We start from the raw sequence: 25550 nt of genomic DNA on the forward strand, positions 1-25550 counted from the left end.
TGCCTACTAAATATCAGTGATGACACACAGGTGGCTGAGGACCCCAGAAATGGTTCTCCACCTTGGTTCTGAGTTGGGACCCAGTAGCCCTTGGTTGGGAACATCACCCTTGAGGCTGGGGTGTGGGGGGTGGGTAGGGATGGGAGGGGCTGAAACTGTCTGACAGGGAAGGAGCCCAATCAGAAAGGAAGGAAGAAAAGAAGGGTCCAGAGACTAGAAGATGAGGCAAAAGAGGCTGAGTGGGAGAGTGCAGAACTGATCAGAACAGGAATTCCTGTCCCACCTCCTATTAATTAGACTCTAATTAAGCACTAAGCTCATGGGCCTTGGTTTCCCCATTATAAAAGGAAGATGAAGGAAATACCCAAATATTTCAGTTTGGTAGAAGTTTGGAAAGCTCCCAGTCTGTCTCATCATTTTGTGCTCAAGAAAACCAAAGGCCAGAGAAGCTCCCTTACTGGAAGCACCTTGATTTTATTCAAGTTTGTGAATTGAGGACTAAGAAGTTCTGTCTCCCAGTCTAGCTGCTTTCCCCACAACCACGCATCACGGAACATGCTGACTTCTTCCAGAAGATCAGATAGTTTCAGGGACACTGTGGAAGGGGAGAGAGAGAGGACCCTACACATACAGGAATCCATCCCTGACTTCCCTCAGGGCCCAGGAAGGCTCAGCCACAGACACCTCAATGTGTCAAGGCCTTTGCCAGCCTTGCCACCACCTTCTTCTAACTTAGTGGTAGCTGGGACCTCCCCTTACCTGAACTCAGAGCCTCCCTGGGCCCTTGGCTCAGGAGGTTTCCAGGAAACCAGTTTCTCCTCAGCTATGGTTTTGATTCACACATCTGGATTTCTGCCCAGGGCCTTACATCTTATGAGGGGAGTGCATTCCTGGCACTGAAAACCCATCCAGCCTACCATGACAGTGGAAGCTGCTGCTGTCCTTAGCTCATTCTGAGGTCAAAGTAGAGCTGCAGGCCTCCTGGCTTGGCTTTTCTCTCAGAACTGGCTCTGGCCTGGGCAGTCTCCATGGGTCCCTCAGAAACCAGCCTCTTCAATCAAAACTGCTTCTCCTGGGATGTTTCTCTCTCCCTCTCCCCCTTTCCTCCATCTCCCTCTCCCTCTCTCTCTCCTCCAGACAGCCTCCTCCTTCCTCATCCAATTCCAACAGACCTTCCTTACCATTCCTGTCTTCACTGAGCTGCTCTTCTTTGAAAGCCTACTTCAAGGGAATGCTCCACCTTTATGACAGAGCTCTTCTGTGTCCCAAAAAGTGTGGGGCAACCTGCAATAACTATCACAATCACAGTGAATATTAACTGCCCGTGTGCCCACTGAAGCCTGTGTTCCTGCTGCTTCCCTGCCCTGGGATGTTTTGCTCAGTCTTTGTATGCTTGTCAGCTTCTTGGCAAAGTCACTTCCCCAGTGGGGCTGATACTTCCCTGATACCCTGCCTCTGACTCCCTTTCTTACTTCCTTAGACCCATGTGCCAGTCTAATTACTGGTTTGCTAGTTATCTGATTAGATATCAACTCATTTATTGCCTGACTTTTCTCATAGGCATGAGAATGAGGAATCTGTTGGGGTTTGCTCACCACTGATGGCCAGCACCTGGCAGAGTGCCCAGTACAGAGTACATGCTCAACAAACATCCTTGGGGTGCAGCCAATCTCAGTCATTGGGCTGTACACTCACTGTGGACTTCACCCTCACACATGCCCCATGTGGTTAGCACCCCCTTCCCATTTCTCAACGAAGAACATGAGGTTCAGAGTAGGGTGACTAAGGTCACTTGGTAAATAAGTGTCAGGCTTTTTTTTTTTTAAATGGACATTTCTTTACTTTTATCATGCAGAACAGTCCTCTTGTTTTTCCTTTATGCATTTGGTATCTTTATATTTATTTATCTATTTATTGAATAGAGACAGTCAGAAATTGAGAGGGGGGAATAGAGAGGGAGAAAGACAGAGAGACACCTGCAGTCCTGCTTGACCACTTGTGAAGCTTTCCCCCTACAGGTGGGGACTAGGGGCTTGAACCTGGGTCCTTGTGCATTATAAATGTGCACTCAACCAGGTGTGCCACCACCCTGCCCCGAACTTTATGCATTTGAATTAGAGTTTTTTCCCCCCTCATTTTGTTGTTAAAAATGAAAGAGCTGGTTTACATGGAATTATTAAATTTTGTGAAATAAAATGACAAAAAGTATTTCATTATCAAATATCTATAAAATACATTAAAATTTAGCATGAAAATACTTCTGGATTGCTTTATCTAATATGTGAGAATTTCATGTAAGCTTTTGTCACTAAAAATATTACCTAGATTTATACAGCCCATTTTACTTAAAAATCCTTAAAATATCCAAACTCATGGGATAATGTAAATGTTAAAGCTTACTACAAAAACCAGAAAATACACCACATTTTAAATTTGTCTGATATCTAAGTCCATACTTTTGATCACTGAACTCTGTGACTTTCCATTAATGTTTTCAGAATTCCACTGATAAAGTGTACAAGTGAGGGCTTGGGGAATGTGATCTCAGGTACCTTATTTTTTCTTTTTATAAATAAACATTTATTATAGTTTTTTTAAATTTTTAACTGAAAGGGAAGGGGCAGATGGAGAGGGAGAGAAATAGTGAGACATCTGCAGCCCTTCTTTAACCACTTGTGAAGCTTCCCCCCTGGCAATTGGGGACTGGAGATTTGAACTTAGGTCCTTGCACATGGTAACATGTGCATTCTACAGAGTCTGCCACAGCCTGGCCCTTCAAGCACTTTATTTATAAGATGGGTATAACAACACTATTTATCTCAAAGGGATAATTTGAAGACTGGAGGAAAAGGGGGATGAGACAAGTCTCTAGCATGACTCCTGGGATCCAGAAAATACTAAATGATGGTGTCATTATGATAAGTAGTGAATACATACCTATCAGCAGCAACAGTGAAAAATGTCTGGGAGCAATCATAGACTGTGTTTGCAAAGATAATTGTGGTGAAGTAAGAAAAACCCTGAAGCAGGTCCCCGGAAATCATTTATAAAAGGCAGAAAGACGTCAATGTGACTTTCGGTCTTTCTCAAGCTTTCTGTCTCTTCAGCTGTGAAATGGGGCTTTCCTTGCCTGTTCACATGGAGCTTGTGTGTGAATTAAGGCAGAAAAGGGATGTGAGGGTATTTGATAGTAAGAAACAGAATTCAACAATCATGTTTCACTTCCTTTTCCCATACAGAGGGGAAAGATGTCCAGGAAAAGCCAAGCACCTTGGGCACTTACTTCTTCATATTGGTGAGGCAAGGAAAGCAACAATGATGAGATGGCAAGATACAAGGAGACTCTGATGGAAAGGAACTCTGCATCTGCACACATTCCTTGTGAAGTCCTTGGCTTAGTGCAGCTTTTTATTATTATTATTATTAATTATTATTTAAGAAAGGAGACATTAACAAAATCATAGGATGGGGGGGGTACAACTCCACACAATTCCCGCCACCCAATCTCTATATCCCATCCCCTCCCCACTAGCTTTCCCATTCTCTATCCCTCTGGGAGCATGGATCCAGGGTCGTTGTGGGTTGCAGAAGGTGGAAGGTCTGGCTTCTGTAATTGCTTCCCCGCTGAACATGGGCGTTGACTGGCCGATCCATACTCCCAGTCTGCCTCTCTCTTTCCCTAGCAGGGTGGAGCTCTGGGGAAGCGAAGTGCCAGGACTCATTGGTGGGGTCGGCTTAGCGCAGCTTTATCCCAGTTGTCTTCTGGCCACCTACTCCTTTTGCATTTGCACCAAATGACTCAAAAAACTACTACTAGGTTCTCAGTCTCCAAAGCACAGGCTTTTCAGGGTGTGGAACATGACTGAATGAGTTCCTTATAATGAACAGATGAAGTTGAGAGTCTCGAAAGAGAACTGCATTACAACTTGGTTGCATCCTGACTCTACTGACTATGAGCTAAGCAACTTTGACCAAGTAATCTAACACCTCTGGCATTATGGCTAGGATTAACTGGGCTTTCTCCCAGAGTAGAAATGGGGAATCAATAGGACTCAGATATATAGAGCATTTGAAATGTGACTAACACCTGGTAAGACTCATGGAGTGAGAATTACTGTTAATGATATAAGGCATCAGTATATTTTAGAGATAGAGTTGGGAATGTGTCTTTGACTAAGTCAAAGGGAGCTTGCACAGCCCCATGTTCTATTCCATGTTTACTAAAGGGAGAAAATGGATTGACCTATTTTAGGTACAAAGAACACATTCATGCTGCCTGTATACCCCATTTCTGGAATGTCCCAGGCCACCAGAGTCTGACAGTAACTGAGCAGTGATGACACTTCACAGACACCTTTCTTACCACCTCACATCACATCATCCAGGGATAAAGCAAATAAATCGTCAAAGTTAAAAAAAAAGTCAACAGAAAGGAGTACCATGTCAATTTGAAGAAATCAATCCATGCACGACAGGTATGGCTGCCATTGTTCAGGTATTGATACTTTGACTCTCAAATAACTCATTCTCTGAGCCTTTCATTTCTGCCTCTTGACAGGTGAATGGGGTCTAAAGGAAGACTAAAAGTTCAGACCCCATCACTATTGATGGATGAGTAATGGGTGTGCTGATTGGCTCTTTTTGAGCCCCTGACAAATGGAGATATACAGAGATGATTTTGATGGTTGGTGGGAGGTATGCTGTAACACGTACAAAACTAGAGCCTGGTCTGTCATCATTAGAAAATGCTAATCATGTGTCTAATATGAGCCAGGTGATGGCAAGTCAGCAGGGACAAAAAAAAAGTCCTTCCATTCAAGGAGCTTGTGTGTCGTGGACAAAAGCAGACAACTGAACAGATTAATATTTGATGACAGGCAGCAATGTGTGTGCTCTGAAAGAAAAGTAAGATAAGGGGTGGGGATATAGGAGTGCTTGCTTAGCTGTGGCTCTACGGTAGTCAGGCAAGGTCGATTTGATGGTGTGTCTTTTCTACTAGTAAGAACTTTTAATTAAAAGTGATATATAAACTATCTCTTGAACTTGGTAAGAAACTGTGGTAGTTATTATGTGTGTGGGAACAGACTTTAGTGGAGGGTGTGGTGTCACACACACACCATGAGTGGGTGTGAAATCATATCCCTGAAAACTATTAATTTTGTGATACATTGTTAAATTACTAATAAAAAATCAAAGATAACTTTTTATTAAAAGACATCAATCATCAAAAAGAAAAAGAGAAGAGGAAAAGACATTTGTAATACATGATGCAAACATAAAGGCTTCCTTCAAGAATATATACCTATGTGAATATAGTTAACATTTTTTACCAGTTTAAGCCATCAAAAGCTTTATTAGATGGTACAGTAGTACAGGATGTTATATTTTAAGTATGGCAAAATAAGCACTTATCGGCAGGGGTAAAAATAAGCTAGTCTCATAAGTCCATGAATTAGTTACCAAAAGTTCAGTCCCATGAAATAAACTGAATATGGGCCCCAGATCAGATCAAATTGATGGGGTTTATAGTCAATAATATTTTTACACCTTTCCCATATTAGGGAGCTACTCTCTTCCCTGATCAGCTTTCTAGCCCTTTTTCCAGCCATGACATCATCTCCCCAGACAATAACTTGGATCCACCTGCATATCAGATGTGAGGCTCAGGAAAAAAAAAAAAGCAACAAAAAACTAGTATAGTCATGGGCCCTTTGGAATATAACTAAAATAGGCCTACTAGCTGTCTACAAAACGGAGACCCCCCAAATCTTCATCTGTACTATTCTAGCCTTTAGGTTCATGATTAGTCAACAATCTGTTTGGCTTTATATGTTAACTCTTTTTTCAGCCACCAGGTTCCAGATGCTATCATTTTGCCAACCGGACTTCCCTGGGCAGATGACCCCACCAATGTGTCCTGAAGCCCCACTTCCCCAGAGCTCTGCCCCACTAGGGAAAGAGAGAGACAGGCTGGGAGTATGGATCGACCTACCAATACTCATGTTCAGTGGGGAAGCAGTAACAGAAGACAGACCATCCATCTTCTGCATCCCATAATGACCTTGGCTTCACACTCCCAGAGGGATAAATAGGAAAACTTTTAATGGAGAGGATGGGATATGGAGTTCTGGTGGTGGGAATTGTGCGGAGTTGTACCCCTCTCATCCTATAGTTTTTGTCAGTGTTTTATTTTTATAAATAAAAATAATAAAAAAAAGAAAGTTAGCCATGCCAAAACAATCTTGAGAAAAAAGAACAGAACCGGAGGCATCACACTGCCAGATCTCAAACTGTATTATAGGGCCATTGTCATCAAAACTGCTTGGTACTGGAACATGAACAGACACACTGACCAGTGGAATAGAACTGAGAGCCCAGAAATGAGGCCCCACACGTATGGACATCTAATCTTTGACAAAGGGGCCCAGACTATTATATGGGGGAAGCAGAGTCTCTTCAACAAATGGTGTTGGAAACAATGGGTTGAAACATGCAGAAGAATGAAACTGAATCATTGTATTTCACCAAATACAAAAGTAAATTCCAAGTGGATCAAGGACTTGGATGTTAGACCAGAAACTATCAGATACTTAGAGGAAACTATTGGCAGAACTTTTTTCCGCATAAATTTTAAAGACATTTTCAATGAAACGAATCCAATTACAAGGAAGACTAAGGCAAGTATAAACCTATGGGACTACATCAAATTAAAAAGCTTCTTCACAGCAAAAGAAACCACTATCCAAATCAAGAGACCCCTCACAGAATGGGAGAAGATCTTTACATGCCATACATCAGATAAGAGTTTAATAACCAACATATATAAAGAGCTTGCCAGACTCAACAACAAGACAACAAATAACCCCATCCAAAAATGGGGGGAGGACTTGGACAGAATATTCACCACAGAAGAGATCCAAAAGGCCGAGAAACACATGAAAAAATGCTCCAAGTCTCTGATTGTCAGAGAAATGCAAATCAAGACAACAATGAGATATCACTTCTCTCCTGTGAGAATGTCACACATCAGAAAAGGTAACAGCAGCAAATGCTGGATAGGGTGTGGGGTCAAAGGAACCCTCCTGCACTGCTGGTGGGAATGTCAATTGGTCCAACCTCTGTGGAGAACAGTCTGGAGAACTCTCAGAAGGCTAGAAATGGACCTACCCTATGACCCTGCAATTCCCCTCCTGGGGATATATCCTAAGGAACCCAACACATCCATCCAAAAAGATCTGTGTACACATATGTTCTTGGCAGCACAATTTGTAATAGCCAAAACCTGGAAGCAACCCAGGTGTCCAACAACAGATGAGTGGCTGAGCAAGTTGTGGTATATATACACAATGGAATACTACTCAGCTGTAAAAAATGGTGACTTCACCGTTTTCAGCCGATCTTGGATGGACCTTGAAAAAATCATGTTGAGTGAAATAAGTCAGAAACAGAAGGATGAATACGGGATGATCTCACTCTCAGGTCGAAGTTGAAAAACAAGATTAGAAAAGAAAACACAAGTCGAACCTGAAATGGAATTGGAGTATTACACCAAAGTAAAAGACTCTGGGGTGGGTGGGTGGGTGGGGAGAATACAGGTCCATGAAAAATGATGAATGAAATAGTGGGGGTTTTATTGCTAAATGGGAATCTGGGGAATGTAAAAAAAAAAAAAAGAAGAAGTAGAAACGCAAAGCAGAAATTGACTGAGTTTGGAGTATGGCACCAAAGTAAGAAAGCAGAAGTACACTAGAGTTTGCAGTGAGTACCTCCCTAATACTTCCTCTCCACTTTTCCAAGCTTTGGGTCCATGATTGCTCAAAAATTTGTTTGGCTTTGTATGTTAACTCTCTTTTCAGTCACCAGGTTCCAGGTGTCATCAGGATGCCAGCCAGACTTCCCTGGATTGAAGACCCCACCAATGTGTCCTGGAGCTCAGCTTCCCCAGAGACCCACCCTACTAGGGAAAGAGAGAGGCAGACTGGGAGTATGGACCGACCAGTCAACGCCCATGTTCAGCAGGGAAGCAATTACAGAAGCCAGACCTTCTACCTTCTGCAACCCACAATGACCCTGGGTCCATGCTCCCAGAGGGATAGAGAATGGGAAAGCTATCGGGGGAGGGGGTGGGATATGGAGATTGGGTGGTGGGAATTGTGTGGAGTTGTACCCCTCCTACCCTATGGTTTTGTTAATTAATCCTTTCTTAAATAAAAAATAAAAAAAAAAAGTGGAAAAAAAAAAAAGTTAGCCATGATGATGATGATAATGATGACTGTAGGAATGATTATGAAACAGTGACTCGGGGCTTGTTGCATCACCAGGTAAAATAGACATTATCATGTATGAGGACCTGGGTTCAAGGCCCCAGTCCTCACCTGCTGGAGGTGGGGGGAAGAAGCTTCAATAACAGTAGAGCACTGCTGCAGATATCTCTTTTCTCTCTCTATTTCTCTTGCCCACTGTTTCTCTTCCTCTATCAAATAGAAAGAAAAAGAAAAAAGTGGTCACTAGTAACTGTGGAGATTCACAGGTACTGAGTCCCAGTGATCATCCTGGACACACACACACTGTGAAATAATGGCTCAGTAAAGATTATTTCAAGAAGGGGACCACACATGGCATGAAACAAGGACCGGCTTAAGGATCCTGGCTCGAGCCTCCAGCTCCCTACCTGCGGGGGGGGGGGGTCACTTCTCAAGTGGTGAAGCAGGTCTGCAGGTGTCTATCTTTCTCTTTCCCTCTGTCTTCCCCACCTCTTGAATTTCTATCCAACCAATAACAACAACAACAAGGGTCCTATATCCAATGGCAAGTGTCCTCATAAGGGAAATTTAGAGGAGAAACACATAGAAAAGAAGGTGATATGAAGACAGAGGCAGAGACTGGAGTGATTTATAGCCCTTAGAAACTGGAAGAGGAAGGGCCAGGTGGTGGCACACCTGATTGAGCACATGTTACAATGTGCAAGAACCTGGGTTCAAGGTCCTAGTCCCTACCTGCAGGGGGATAGCTTTGTGAGTGGTGTAGCAGGGCTGCAGGTATCTTTCTGTCTCTCTTCCTCTCCATCTCTCCTTTTCACTCCATTTCTGGCTGTCTCTATCCAATAAAGAAAGGTAATAAAAATTAAAAAAAAAAAAAAGAAATAGGAAGAGACAAAGTCTCTGGCTAGAGCATAGCCTGGCTGACACTTGACTTCATATTTCTGGCCTCTAGAACTGTGAACGAATGAATTTCTGTTGTTTTTTAAAAGCTTTTTTAAAAAAATTTATTTCTTTATTTATTCCCTTTTGTTGCCCTTGTTTTATTGTTGTAGTTATTGATGTCCTCATTGTTGGATAGGACAGAGAGAAATGGAGAGAGGAGGGGAAGACAGAGGGGGAGAGAAAGCCTGCAGACCTGCTTTACCGCTTGTAAGGTGACTCCCATGCAGGTGGGGAGCCAGGGGCTCGAACCGGGATGCTTCTGCTGGTCCTTGCGCTTTGTGCCACCTGCACTTTACCTGCTGCGCTGCCGCCTGACTCCCGAATTTCTGTTGTTTTTAGCCACAGTGTTTGTAGTCATAGGTTACAGAAGTCAGAAGAAATTAACACAAGGAAAACTGGGCACAGAGAGATGAAATCACTTGCCCAACGTCACACAGCAAGCAAGTGACATAGCTGGGACTGTCACGCTCCAGAGTTACTCATTAATCAGGTAGGTGTTGCCTAACCTTTATGTCCCCACTGAGGACACCTAGCAGAGCCACATGACAGCACCAAGGGACAGAACTGAGCAATGGCAGTACCCATCTCCCTGGGGCTCCATCAGGAAGGCCAGGTGGCTTACTCTTTTTAACCCACATTTTTCCTTTGAAAAGCCCAGAAAGGTCTTTGTCCTGCCACACTAGTGTTTCCTGGCAATCATCAGATGATCCAGGGCTTTTCTAGGAATTCTGTACATTCTGGTGATTTCAGTCTGTGGTACCGGGACCATATATAAGAAGCCATGGGGAGACAGGAGTAGGGCAGTGGCCTCAGTGACCCCATTTTTTCCCCAGTGGCACCCCAGAATTCATAATAATCACTCAGGAAATGCATGTGATTTGGATTTTAAAACTGCCTCTTGCTTCTATGATACCTATACTGAAAGCCTCACTTTCTGAGGAGGGGCCACGGTGGTGGCATGGGGGTGATAAATCTTGGTTATTCCTGAACTTCTCCATACGTAGGCTAAAACTGGTCACTAAAGAAGCACTGACCATTTTCTCTCATTCTGAGAGCCAGGACTAGATTTTGCTGGAGAAAAGACAAGTGTTGGGAAATGTCCCCGTCCCCGACCTGCCCTTCTCCAGCATGTCAAATCTTCGTTATTTTAAATAGGACTTGACAGTGGCAAATAGGAACACCTAGAGCAGCAAACAAAGACAGTGCCTCTTCCCACACAGGCCTGTGGGAAGTGCTCAGAACATTTAATGAGGAAAGGCCAGATAATTCTGGGGTAGGGGTGGCAACTGGGGGAATTGGGGAGGTGTTCCATTTATGAAGAAATAATTAAGTTTAGGTCAGTGGAGGGAATCATTGGGCTGAAACAAATTTGGGGGCCAGTGAGGGATGGCAAGACACAAAGGAGTGGCATCATGGCTGCTTCAGACAGGGACTGTCCCCAGATCAGCTGACCTCAGCAAAGCACATACTGTCTCTCAGAAACACAGTTTGAGGTAGTGAAGTTTTACTCATGGGGTCACCTGTTTATTCCTCAAAAATATTTTTATGGCAATTTTAAACGTACATAGCTGACTCAGCCAAAAGAAAACAATTGCTTTGTTAACATCCCTGAGGCAAATGTTCTTCATTTTCCTTTCCTTTCCTTTCCTTTCCTTTCCTTTCCTTTCCTTTCCTTTCCTTTCCTTTCCTTTCCTTTCCTTTCCTTTCCTTCCCTTCCCTTCCCTTCCCTTCCCTTCCCTTTCCTCTTCCTTCTCTTCTCTTCTCTTCTCTTCTCTTCTCTTCTCTTCTCTTCTCTTCTCTTCTCTTCTCTTCTCTTCTCTTCTCTTCTCTTCCCTCCCCTCCCCTCTTCTCCCTGCCCCTTCCCTTTCCTTCCCTCCCCTCCCCTCTTCTCCCTTCCCCTTCCCTTCCCTTCCCTTCCCTTCCCTTCCCTTCCCTTCCCTTCCCTTCCCTTCCCTCCCCTCTTCTCCCTTCCCCTTCCCTTCCCTTCCCTTCCCTTCCTTTCCCTTCCCTTCCCTTCCCTTCCCTTCCCTTCCCTTCCCTTCCCTTCCCTTCCCTTCCCTTCCCTTCCCTTCCCTTCCCTTCCCTTCCCTCCCCTCCCCTCTTCTCCCTTCCCCTTCCCTTCCCTTTCTTTCCCTTCCCTTCCCCTTCCCTTCCCTCCCCTCTCCTCCCTTCCCCTTCCCTTCCCTTCCCTCCCCTCCCCTCTCTCCCCTCCCCTCCCCTCCTCTTCCCTTCCCTTCCCTTCCCTTCATTTCCTTTCTCCCTTTCTTTTTTTTCTTTTCAAAGACAGACTGCCACCTGTAGTACCTCATTTGGATGTGTCTGGAGTCTTGGGAGCTTACATCCTACCTTCTCCTAAAAATGGGCCTGGGGAGCTTTCCTGGAGGTTCTAGCAGGGAAGCGCAACTACTCCTAAACCCTCAACCAAAGAAAGACCAGACAGTCTCTACTCGGGGACTTCTCCAACAGAGTATGCAGCTTCAGGAGGGACTCACATAGAGCTTTGACGGAGGAAGGGGACACTTAGCCAGCCAGATCAGCTGAATCAACCCTGGAGATCAACGGGGTGGTAGATCACAGAGAGATTGCCCTCACATTTGAAACTGTCTTCAGAGTCAGGTCTGAGGCAAAAATAAAACTTGGGCACATTATAGTTTTACTGCCCCACGGTCTTACCACCCCTACCCTACAGCTATATTTCTTAGGGAATCCATGTTTTCCATTCCACATATGACTAGCAGAACTATCTTTAAAGGAGAGAGACATTTGCCAACACTAAGGATAAGAATATGACTTGTTGTTTGAGAACCTGTGTTCAAGCTTCCAGTCCTCTGCACCCACCACCAACCCTAGCACCTGCTGAAGGAAACTTTCCTGACTGGTGGAGCAGTGCAACAGATATTTTTCTTTCTTTTCATCTCTCTCCCACTCATCTATGTCTGTCTCTCAGATTCTAGTTAAAAGAAAGAAAAAGAAAAAAATGTTTGCTGGAAAAGTGTGGTGTTTTGGTGCAGGTACTGAGCCCCAGGGATAACCCTGGAGATAAGTAGATAGATTGGTGATAGATAGATAGATAGATAGATAGATAGATAGATAGATAAGGATGTGTATGTGTGTGTGTGTTTGGGGGTTTTTCTTTTTTTAATATTTTATTTTTTTCCCTTTTGTTGCCCCTTTTTTATTAATTGTTGCTGTTGTTATTTTTGTTGTTATTGATGTCATTATTGTTGGATAGGACAGAGAGAAATGGAGAGAGAACCGGAAGACAGAGAGGGGGAGAGAAAGATAAACACCTATAGACCTGCTTCACCACCTGTGAAGCGACTAGCCTGCAGGTGGGGAGTCAGGCGCTCGAACAGGGATCCTTATGCCAGTCCTTGTACTTTGCACCACCTGCACTTAGGTACTGCACAACTGCCTGACCCCTGGGGATTGTGCTTAGGTACTCTTGAACCTTTGGATGTTCTGAGTCCAGGGAAGGAACTGGATGAGCACACCACCCATACACATAGGGGTAACCATTTTATTACTTTTTAGAAGGCAGTATATAGTGGCATGGCACCCACTCTGGGCTTGGCACTGGCTCAGTCACATGGGGTTAGAAAGTTATTGCCAAGTACTATGATTATAGCAATAACTATCTATTGCCTTCTTAAACCCTAAGACAGCAGGAACCCCCTGCTTCCTCTATAGAGTCTGTATTTCCCCCAATCCTGGAACCTCTGGGGTGGGGCTCACTTTCCTGCATGCTTCTCTCAATTCATACCAAATGATATTGCATCCACCAATCCCAAACTAATCAGCACAACCAGTACCACCTTAGCATGCTTCACATCAGATTGTGTCCAGAGACTTCAGGTGTAGAATGTCAACCATTCATCCTCATTACTCGGGTAAGACCTTTCCTTTCATAGGATTCTCTAATTCCATTCCAGGAGGTTCACTTCCTAACAAAGTCCCAAATCCTAGATATAGGCCAGGTCCCGTAAGATAGAGCATATGTTCACATGTATCCATAAATTAGGGCAAAATATATACCTGAAGGCAAATGTACACAGTACTCTGTAGTGAGTCAGTATAAAGTTCATAATGAAATAGTGTCTACTTAGACTTAGATACCCTCCTCACCTACTTCCTATTACAGTTCTCTCAATCACTCCAAAGCTAACCTTATCAAAGTAAGGACTGCAAAAGCCGAATAAGGGCAAGAGACTGGCATACTTTAACGATGACTCTCTAGTGACCATCAGGCCACCCTATCAGCTGGGGCCCTAGTCAGGGAGTCCTGAGATTACCAAACAGACATGATGGGCCTAGACCTCAAATAAATCCCTCTCCCCAATGTTACCAGTCATCTCTATCAGGAACAACACAATAGGTCCCTTTGTGGGACCCCTCAGGACCTTGCCCTCAACTTGGACCAACAACAGTAGAGAATGTTCCATCTTCCAAATGGAGGATGGACAACATACTCTATGTTCCACCTGAGGAAGATGAGTCCTGAAATTGGGGCAGCTTGGAATGTTCCTACTCGTGACCACAGAATCTGAGCTCAGATCTACAGGTATGCAGAGATCACATAGGCTCCTAAGCTGAATATGGGCCCCAGATCAGATCAAATTGATGGGGTTTACAGTCAACAATATTTTTACACCTTTCCCATGTTTGGGAGCTACTCTCTTCCCTGATCCAGCTTTCTGGTCCTTTTTCCAGCCATGACATCATCTTCCCAGACAATAACTTCGATCCACCTGCATACCAGATTTCAGGCTCAGGGAACAAACAAACAAACAAAACAAAACAAAAAAAAAACTGGGCCCTTTGGAATATAATTAAAATAGGCCTACTAGCTAGCTACAAAATAGACACCCCCCCCAACTCTTCATCTGAACTATTCCAGCCTTTAGATTCATTATTAGCCAACAATCTGGCTTTATCTTAACTCTCCTTTAAGCCACCAGGTTCCAGATGTTACCATGATGCCAACCAGACTTCCCTGGACAGACAACCCCACCAATGCGTCCTGGAGCCCCGCTTCTTCAGAGCCCCACCTCACTAGGGAAAGAGAGAGACAAGCTGGGAGTATGGATCGACCTGCCAATGCCCATGTTCAGCGGGGAAGCAATTATAGAAGGGGGCTCAACTTTTTGCACCCCACAATGACCTTGGGTCCATACTCCCAGAGGGTTAAAGAATAGGAAAGCTATCAAGGGAGGGGATGGGATATGGAGTTCTGATGGTAGGAACTGTGTGTAGTTGTACCCCTCTTATCAGTGTTATTTTGTCAGTGTTTCATATATATGATGAGGTACAAGAACAAAGCTCTACTCTCTATCTTCCCAGTAGGGCTGCCAAAAATTTAATGGAAGGATGAGGTCTAGTGCTCACATGTAGGGACAGGGTGTCTCTACTGTAGTAACCCATTGGAGAAGGGTCCCATGAGGGTAAGTGTCAAGAGAAAGCAGAGGACGAATCTGAACACTACTTTCGAGCATGGGAGCAGTGGACAAATATGAAGGTATCTGGGGCAGGTGAGAGAGGTAAGAGAGGACATGAACAGAGCTATTCTGGGTGGTGTGCTCAACTCAGCTCAGGTGAAGGGGAGACTTGGAAGTGGGAATCTTGGAGATTGCTGACAAGGCCTGGGGTTGCTCACATAGGTGAATGGACAATTTCACAGGGATGAGACTTGGCAGAAGCCTTCTTTTCTAATCAAAGATCACTTTGGAACATAGACTCCTTTAGCCAGTGACATCCTGAAAAAGTGAAAAGTGTAAATATCTTAGAGCTGATTCCACTATATGTTCATTACAACCTCCTTGTGCCTTAGTTTTTCTATAATAATAGTAATAACAATATGTTATTTGCAAGATAGTAAGAAAACAGGGGTAACATTCCACATTAATCCCACTATCAAAGGTCTGTGCCACATGAGAAAAAACTACTATAGTTCTCTCAAAGTCATAGATATGGGTTGAATATATCTATATATGTCTACATATGTATCTATATGTCTGTATCTACATATATATCTACATTTCTGAGATCAGACGAGATCGGGTGTGTTCAGGGTGGTATGGCCGTAGATGATATCTACATTTCTGTCTATACACCTATATCTATCTATCCATCTATATACTATCTAGCTATCTAATCTTATTTTTTATTATCTTTATTTATTGGATAGAGACAGTCATAAATTGAGAGGGTAGGGGAAGATAGAGAGGGAGAGAGAAAGAGAGATACCTGCAGCCCTGCTTCACCACTTGCAAAGCTTTACCCCTACAGGTGGGGACCTGGGGCTCAACCCTGGGTCCTTGTGCATTGTAATATGTGCTCAACCAGGTGCTCCAACACCCGGCCCCCTGTATGTAGGTTTTCTTTTTGCCATTTTCATTCACTTCTGTGGGTGCTGCCTTCATTTCTAAGCCACACTTGTTACAACTTCTGGGTGTCCTTCCTTTTTCCTCTTTCCTCTCAGGTAAAAGAAGCAGTGCCTGATTTCCTCAGGTGTTTTCCAGATTCTCTTCCCTTTTAGTGATGGTATAAAAACAAAGGTTCCTGGTTACAAATGTTCTGGCTCACAAGCCCTTTGGAATATAACTAAAATAGCCAACTAGCTATCTACAAAATGGAGACCCCCCCCCCAACTCTTCATCTGCACTATGCTAGCCCTTAGGTCCATGATTGGTCAACAATTTGTTTGGCTTTGTATGTTAACTCTCTTTTCAATCTCCAAGTTCCAGATGCTAGCATGATGCTAACCAGACTTCCCTGGACAGACAACCCCACCAATGTGTCCTGGAACTCTGCTTCCCCAGAGCCCCATCCTACTAGGGAAAGAGAGGGGCAGGCTGGGAATATGGATAGACCAGTCAACACCCAAGTTCAATGGGGAAGCAATTACAGAAGCCAGACCTTGCACCTTCTGCATCCCACAATGACCTTGGGTCCATAGTCCCAGAGGGTTAAAGAATATGAAAGCTATCAGGAGAGGGCATGGGATACGGAGATCTGGTGGTGGGAACTGTGTGGAGTTGCACCCCTCTTATCCTATGGTTTTGTCATTGTTTCCTTTTTATAAATAAAAAATTTTTTAAAAAAGCAAATGTTCTGGCTCCCAGTGGAATTGGGGTTCAGAGATCTGTGGTGATTTTCCCCTTCTGGGAGTATGAAGAAAACTTCTGTATGGAGTGCAGAAGGAAGGAGTTTTGGATTTTGTAATTGCTTCTTTGCTGGACATGGACATTGGTCAGTTGATCCATATGCCCAGCTTTCTCTATATTTTCCTGGTAAGATGTATGTCTCAGTTTTTCTAACTAGAAACTAATCCTAAGATTAGGAGGTGGCACAGAGACAAAGCATTTGCCTTCTAAGCATGAGACCCTGTATCTGATTCCTGACATTAAAAATGAGAGAAACTAATAAACAATATAAACTAATAAAACTAACATAATAAATAAACTAATAAAACAACACCAGCTAATTTATATATTTATTTTTACCAGAGATCTTCACAACTCTGTCTGGGGATTGAATCTGTGATGTTTGGTGCCTTAATCATAGAAGTTTTTCTTTTGGGAGTCGGGCGGTAGCACAGCGAGTTAAATGCAAGTGGCGCAAAGTCCAAGGACCGGCGTAAAGATCCCAGTTTGAGCCCCCAGCTCCCCACCTGCAGGGGAGTTGCTTCACAGGTGATGAAGCAGGTCTGCAGGTGTCTCTCTTTCTCTCCTCCTCTCTGTCTTCCCCTCCTCTCTCCATTTCTCTCTGTCCCATCCAACAAAAATGACATCAATAATAACTACAACAATAATACAACAAGGGCAACAAAAGGGAATAAATAAATATGAAAAAAATTAACAAAAAAGAAGTCTTTCTTTTAACTATTATGCTTTCTCTGCAGCCCAGTATCAGTAATTTATAGTAGCCAAGACTTGGAAACAACTCAGGTGTCCAACAATAGTCAAGTGGATAAAACAAATGGGGTATATCTCTACAATGGAATACTACTCATTAGTAAGAAAAGACAAAACCTTCTCTTTTGCTACAATATGGATGGAGCTGGAGGTAATTGTGGTAAGTGAAATTAATCAGAAGGAGAAGGACGAACCCTGAATGATCTCATTCAGAGGTGGGTCTTAAGAATTACAACATCATAACAAAGCCCTAAAACCTAAATATAGATCAGGTCCCATGAGATAGAGCTTATGTTCAGATGTATCCATAAATTAGGGCAAAATATATACCTTAAAGCAAATGTGCACAGTAGTTTTCAGTGAGTCAATAAATGTAGCAAGCAAACAGAAAGACCTAAAAAGACACTATAAAGTACCTAATGAAATAGTTTCTACTTAGACCTAGATACCCTCCTCAACTACTTCCTATTATATGTCCCTCACTCACTCCAAAGCTAACTTTATCAAAGTAAGGACTACAAAAGCTGAATGAGGGCAAGAGACTGGCACACTTTAATGATGACTCTTTAGTCACCATCAGGCCACTCCATCAGCTGGGGCCCTAGTCAAGGAGTTCTGGGATTCCCACACAGAAATGATGGGCCTAAACCTCGAATAGATCCTTTTTCCATTGTTACCAGTCATCTCCATCAGGAACAACATAATGGACCCCTTTGGGGGCCCCCATAAGCTCTTGCCCTCAATGTGGATCAACAATGGTAGAGAATGTTCCATTGTCCGAAGGGAGGTTGGATAACATACTCTATCTACCACCTGAAGAAGATGGGTCCTGAAATTAGGGCAGCTTGGAACGTTCCTGCTCATGACCATAGAATGTGAGCTTGGACCTACAGGGATGCAGAGGTTACATAGGCTCATATGCTGAATATAGGCCCCAGATCAAATTGATGGGGTTTACAGTCAACAATATTTATATACTTTTTCCATATTTGGGAGCTACTCTCTTCCCTGACCCAACTTTCTGGTCCTTTTTTCAGCCATGACATCATCTCCCCAGATAATAACTTGGGTCACCTGCATATTAGATGTCAGGCTCAGGCAAAAACTAGTAAAGTCATGGGCCCCTTGGAATATACTTAAAATAGACCTACTAGCTTTTTCCAAAATGGACACCCCAAATCTTCATCTACAATATTCTTGCCTTTAGGTTCATGATTAGTCAACAATCTGTTTGGCTTTATATGTTAACCCTTTACTTCAGCCACCAGTTTCCAGATACTATGATACCAACCGGACTTTCCTGGGAAGACAACCCCACCAATGTATCCTAGAGCTCTTCTTCCCCAGAACTCTGCCCCACTAGGCAAAGAGAAAGAGACAGGCTAGGAATATGGATCAGCCTGTCAACACCTATCCCATGTTCAACTGGGGAGCAATTACAGAAGCCAGACCTTCCACCTTCTGCACCCCATAATGACCCTGACTCCATACTCCCAGAGGGATAAAGAATAGGAAAGCTACCAGGGGATGGGATGGGATACAGTGCTCTGATAGTGGGAATTGTTTGGAATTGTACCCCTTTTATGCTATGGTTTTTCCAGTGTTTCCATTTTATAAGTAAAAATTAAAAAAAAGAATTATAACAAAAGAAAATACAGAGTGACTCATCAACAACAAAAGAGTGATTTATTTCAGTAGATCTAGGACTCAACAATAGGAGATAGGAGAAGAGACTGAAAGGAGGTTGGAGACTCAGAGACCTGTGTCAGAGAAAAATGACAATTTGGTGGTGGGTATGGTGTGCTGACACATATATAATGAAGAGTGTGAAACTGTACCTCCATGACAACAACAGTCTCATAAGCCATAGTTTCCTCAATAAACAATAGCAGCTAGTGGGGCGGCGGTGGTGCACCTGGTCAAGAGCACATATCATCATGTGCAAGGATCTGCGTTCAACCCCCACTCCCCATCTGCAGGGAGGATGATTCATGAATGGTGAAGCAGGTCTGCAGGTGTCTATCTTTCTCTGTTCCTCTCTATCTCCCCCTCCTCTCTCTCCTTTCTCCCTATCCTGCCAAGTAAAAATAACATAGAAAGAAAAAAAAAAGTGGTCCAGGAGGTAGTGTAGTGGATAAAATATTGGACTCCCAAGTATGAGGTTCCAAGTTCAGTCCCTGGCAGGATATGTACTAGAGTAATGTCTGGTTCTTTCTCTCTCTCTCCTTCTATATTTCTCATTAATAAATAAATAAGTTAAATTAAATAAAAAAGAGGATAAAAATAAAAAATGGCTGACAGGAGCTGTGAATTCATAGTGCTAGCACTGACATCCCTGGAGGCAAGAAAGCAACAACAAACAACAGGTATATTCATGTACTCAACTCTGTTCTCAATACCTGTACTCTGTTAATGATGCTATTATTATTGTGATTTCACATGCTCTTGGCTATTATATTCCATAGCCTCTCCAGGAGGGCCCAATAGGCCACTTGCTGTACCACTGAGGTTTCCTTCAGGCTCAATCAAATAATGTATATAAAGGGGTCTTGTAATTAAATGAGGCTGTAGGAAAGCTTATGGTAGGTGTTTATCTTCCTGTAATTTTACTAGGCTTCATCTATTCAGACTCACCAGAGGATGAAGGTTATTTAAGGCCTGAGCATAACACTGGAAAAAAAAAAAGACTCAATTTTCAAACATGAACAGAAGAAAGATAATGTGGAGTCTGGCAAGAGAATAAGTTACCCAGAGCCTGAAACATTAGAAAGGAAGGCATCAGGGGCTTTTGTTTGTTTCTTGTCCCAAGTCCAATGCTCTGAGAAGGGGTCATTAAAGGTTCCCTGGCAGCAGAAGGGATCCAGGCCAGCAACTGCATTCTTTATAGACCAGTTGCCTGGGGACAAGTCTGAGTTCATTCCCACCCCTGTCACATTCAAAGCCCAGGACCTAGTAAATGTGATATGCTTTTTGCTATCTGAAAGAAAGACTGAATGTCTGGGGAGGGGCCAAGGGGATATAGCATCTTTCCAAAAATAAATGCTAAATGAATCTCCCAATTTCCCTCTCCCTCTTCCTGCAAAGTCTGTTCTTGCCAAGAATTCATCACCCAGTCAACTACCCACAAGCCCACAAGGAAGTTGGGAGTTGTCCTCGGTTCTTTTCTCTCTATCAACATCTCCAGCCAATTCATCAGTAGGCTTTCCTTGTAACTGTTGGGATTCCCAAGCCACCTGCTTCTCTTGCCTAAACTTTTTTGGCCACCTTCCATTTGACCTCCCTGATTCTATTTTTGCTTTTCCTCCTCAACAAAAATGATCTAAAAATGCAGATAAAGTAATCTCACAATACTCCTGCTAGAACCATCAAAGGCTTTCCAAGGAATCTGGAAGTGTTCCAAGTTCCTTCACCAAGTTCCTTTGGGCTTTTGACATCCACAGTTTTCTCACTCAGTGTTGGTCACCCTCTTCCTGAAGTCCTTGCTCTGCGACCTGGCTAGGACATGCCTTGTTTGCTTGTGAGATGGGCAGGACAAAAATCTACCTTCCAGGCTGGCTGTGAAGCCATCAGAGGGGTGGGGATTTAAATGTGCTTTGTAAACTAGAATAATGTAACCTCTTTCTCATTGGCATTGGGCTTTTGGGCTTTTGTTCTTGTTTTTCATGGTTATCAGTTTTGTTGTTATCAGTATCTTTTATTGTCTGCCATTTTGTAGTCTTTCTCAGATAGAAGGATATTTATACACACAAGGTGTTATTGAAAATACTGTGATAGCTTCTCAATATTTCAAAAACAACAGCTAGGCACTGGTGTGCTTAAAACTCAGACAATATTTCCTTTTCCCTGGGTAGAAAAATCAGAATTTTAACTATTCAGCCAGATTGCTAGAGGCCTAGTGAGACCCCATTTACTAGACAAACCAGTTAATTCCCTTATGAAAATGATACCACTATCATGTGATCCTCAAGGTCTTTTCAGAATTTTTAATAGTGACAGATAACATTTCTTAAGTTTCTACTTAGTCTCTGTACTAAGCACTTTCTTTTTTTATTCTTCACTTTTAATTTTTATTTTACTGGAGAGAGACAGAAAGAAAATGAGAGAGAAAGGGGATATGGAAAAGGAGAGAAAAAGAGAGACATTTGGGAGTCGGGCGGTAGTGGAGCGGGTTAAGTGCAGGTGGCGCAAAGTGCAAGGACCGGCATAAGGATCCCGGTTCAACCCCCCAGCTCCTCACCTGCCGGGGAGTCGCTTCACAGGCGGTGAAGCAGGTCTGCAGGTGTCTGTCTTTCTCTCCCCTTCTCTGTCTTCCCCTCCTCTCTCCATTTCTCTCTGTCCTATCCAACAACAATGACATCATCAACAAAAACAATAATAACTACAACAAAAACAACAACAACAAAAAGAGTAACAAAAGGGAAAATAAATCAATATAAAATTTTTTTTTAAAAAGAGACACATTTGCAGCACTACTTGACTGTTCATGAAGCTTCCCCTGCTGCTGGTGGGGACCTAGAGCTTGCATCTAAGTCCTTCTACATGGTAATGTGTGCATTGCGCTAAGCATTTTCTATGATTAGTTTTTGTTAATCCTCACAGCGTGAAGGTGAACTATAATGCCCACATGAGGAAGCTGAAGCTCAGAGAGGTTAAGTAAGTTATCCAAGGTCACACAGTGCTAGCGAGAAAGAGAATTTCAATTCTCTGTCTCAACTGTCCATGTTCTCTGGTCCTATCCTTTGTGTATATGGGGGCAAGTGGCTCAGGAAACTAGATATTTGTGGGAGGGGAATGGGGATAACTGGAAATGACAAGAATATTCCCTTAGAGTTCAAGCAAGCCTCCACTGCCAATCTCCAGAATACAGGAGACTGTCCTTAACTTTAAGTTTCACTCCTTCATGTTTTCTATCCTAACTTGCAAAATTGGAGACTTTCCAGTATGTTTATCTATAGTCAATGACCTATCTGGCAAGGAGCAGTCATTCCTTTTTTGCTATTTAAAGTGAGGTGAGAGAGGGAAGGAGGAAAGAGGAGAAAGAGAGAGAGAGAGAGAGAGAGAGAGAGAAATAGTCACTCATGAAGTATTCCATTGTGATGATCAAAGTATACTAGCTAAAGAGATTCTCTGAGACATTTTTCCTTCTGCTTCCCTAGTCATTTCACTCCCCATCTGCAAAGCTGCAAAGCAATCACCCAGAAGGACATAACAACCATGACAATACCCTACCTCTTCCAGTTCTGCTCTTCTTCCTGGAACTTGCTGGCAATCTCCTCTCTCTGGGCCTTGGTTTTCTCATTTGTAAATTAAAATGTCTCACTTCCTAGAACCTCTTTCAGCTGGAGGGAGGTTTTCTATCCATGATCTCCCTTTCTTTCATAACTCTCCTGAGGAGATGAACAGGCCAGACTGGTTACAGATGATAACATGGTTCACTGGTAGATCCTGGACTACAACTGCTCCCTTTCATCAGCTCTAGAGTTGATTCCACGAGGTGCCTTCAGGGTGTGGACAGCTTGCCTAGCACTTATCCAGGGTACTCTGCAGTCACTCTGAGGAGATCTCTGGCCACCCCAATGGGTCAATGCCTGAGACTAATTCCTTCTTTCCCTCTTTCCACCCACCATATATTTCCTTCTTTAAAAGAGAGAGCACAGGTAAGGGGTGTGGGAAAAACTGTAAGAAAGGCATGAGTAGCTTGGATAACTTCCTAAGGTCCTCACCAGATATAAAAATAATGAACTAGCCCCCTGGCTTCCCAGCATAATTTTGTATGTGTTAGTGGATTAAAAAAAAAGAGTTAAGCATGGGAAAAACATCCCCCAACCACCCAGACACCCATATTTTTTTCCACAGATCAAAGAGTTTCCCACTAAATAATAGACAGATCTTCACAAGTTAGGAAGAAGTTCTCCACTAAGACCAACCAGCTGGAAGAGTTTAAGTCATGAAACAAGGGTTTCCAGTGCTAACACTTCTTTTCCAGGACCTCATGGTGAAGAAAACATCAGTTAGGCCAGATCACAGGCAGGAACTTGGTAGTCTATTTCAAGAAATTTTAGCTGACCTTTCCTTTTTATTTCTGGGGCTTGGTGGGTACCATATTTTTCCCTTTCTTTCGTTTGACAGGACAGAGAAAAAATTGAGAAGGGAGGGAAGACAGAGGAAGAGAGAAAAAGAGATACCTGCAGCATTGCTTCACTACTTCCCTCTGCAGGTGGGGTTGGGGGCTTGAACCCCATCCTTGCATATGGTAGTGAGTGTACTCAATAGGTGCCTGACCCTCAAATTGTTGTCTCCCCCCCAAAAAAACTCTACCTTCTGTAGATGTAACAATTCTTATTTTACATGAATAGGAAGAAGTATTATTCTTCCTATGTGGCCAAGGGCCACTGCCAGCAGGGTGCAATTTGTGGAGAACTAATAAAAGGCTCCTACAGCCAAAAACACCACCCCTTAACCTGTTTGGTGACCCCTTTCTGAACCTGACTTGAAAGTCTCATGATAGAATCACTGATAGAATCATGGCTGAGACAGCAAAGTGTGGCCTTGTGGGAGAAAAGAAACAGCCAGAATTCTGTTATGTTCCACCTTACTTATCATCAGAAAAATGCAAATCAAAACTATGCTCAGATTCCACCTCACACCTGTGATATGCTATGTTCCAGTCAGGCTGTGGAGAAAGGAGAACTTACACTAGTGATGGGCATGCAAACTGGTATAGCCCCTTTGGAAGACTATAGGGAGAGTCCTTAAATAATAAAGGGTGGGGGCAGATAGGATAATAGTTATGCAAAGAAACTCTCACACCCAAGGCTCCAAAGTCCCAGGTTCAATCCCAATATACCACCACAAATCAGAGCTGAGCAGTGGTCTTGTAAAAAAAAAAAATCCAAAAAAGGAATTACATTATGATCCAACAATATCACTCTTACGTATTTACCCAAAGGACATGCAAACACTTAACCAAAAGGACATATGCCCCCCTATATTCTTAGCTACATTATCCACCACATCTAAAGACTGGAAGAAGCCTAAGTGTCCATCAACAGATTACTGGTTAACAAAGTTAACCATATTACTCTGCAGTAAAAAGTCAATGAAGTGTCCTTTGGCACAAAATGGATGAACTAAAGTTGATTATGCTTAGTTAAATAAGTAAAGAGATGAAAAAACCACTACTAGATGGTTTTCCTAATGTATGAATGTGATGAGCTAGAATACATACCCCTTCCACCAAAAAAAAAAAAAAGAAAAAAGCAGAAACAAGCTGTCTCTAAGACTTTGTGAGAACTATGGCGGTTACCATTGGGAGGGTGAAGACAGATTTTTGGTGGTGGATGTAGTGTAACTTACTATTAATCACAAATAATAAATATAAAAAATAGAGTCCTGATAGTCTCAGATGATCTATTAATCTCACTACTGTCTCCACTGTTGAATCTGCAAACACTAAAAAATAAAAAGGGACATTGATTATAGATCAGCACAGAGCTTGGCATGTATCATGTGTCAGAGTAAATAGATGCTGTTAGAATCAGCTTAAGTCATTTTAAGGGTCTCTGTCAAAAATCACGATGACAGGACCCCTCCACCCCACCCACTGCCTGTGGGGAAAGATTTACTTGCTGGTTGCTCTTAGGGAATCAGACAGGGGGTCTTAGTATGATCCCTGAATCATCTGGAAAATTTTCTGACATGCAAACTTTGGGCACCAGCTCTGAACTGCTGAGTCAGAAATTCTGCAAGTGGGGCCTGAAAATTTTACAAATCCCTCCCCCCAAGTGATTCTGATGTTTGCTATATTTCAAAAATACTGAGTTTAGGCAGTGATCTTCAGGCATTTAGAGGGAAAATGCAAGCTTTTGGGTCCCATCTCATAGGGACTCAGAATCATCAGGCTCTGGTACAGAACCTGGTAGTCAGTATTTTAGAAGGTACCTCCTATGTGATTCCATTGTTTGGTTGGCTATGGAGAATAATGCATGGCGCTGAAGAAGACCCAGGTACGAGGTAGTTGGGTAGGGAACTGGGAATGTTGAAAGATAAGAATATACTGAAGTCCATGCTCTCATACTAATTCTATAGACATATGAGTAGGACTCTCTTATCTGAATTCCAAGGAATGGTGACCATCCTAAATCCATGAAACTCATGCTCAGTAGAGCTGGAACATGAGCCAGAGAGATCTTGCTCTTTAAACTGTGTGAGATGCTGAGAGATGGAATACTTGCTGAGTTCACATATTACCAAGTGCAAAGATCAAGGTTCAAGCCTCTGGCCCCTGCCTGCAGTGCTGTCCTATCAAATAAAAAGAAAGGAAAAATGGGGAAAGTTCATTACAGCAATAACCCTGATGGGAAAATCAAGCAAGCAAGCAAACAAACAAAAAATGGCAGGCTCTTTCTCCTGAGCTTGTGCTCAAGTGTTCATT

General features: G+C 43.0%; 1 protein-coding gene across 3 annotated transcripts in view; it reads right to left on the minus strand.

Annotated features, from left to right (window-relative positions):
- The window catches only part of ZHX2 (zinc fingers and homeoboxes 2), a 194481-nt gene that overhangs the window by 108661 nt on the left and 60270 nt on the right, over window positions 1-25550 (minus strand). Inside the window, exon 1 of one of the 3 annotated variants that reach the window (XM_060195643.1) lies at window positions 22346-22474. The exons of the other annotated variants lie outside the window; for them this stretch is intronic. The gene's annotated coding sequence lies outside the window, so the exon portion shown is untranslated. Of the gene's footprint in view, window positions 1-22345; window positions 22475-25550 lie in introns of those variants that run through there. 3 annotated transcript variants of the gene reach the window in all.

This window comes from Erinaceus europaeus, chromosome 1, assembly GCF_950295315.1.
Source record: "Erinaceus europaeus chromosome 1, mEriEur2.1, whole genome shotgun sequence".
Classification (NCBI taxonomy): Eukaryota; Metazoa; Chordata; class Mammalia; order Eulipotyphla; family Erinaceidae; genus Erinaceus; species Erinaceus europaeus.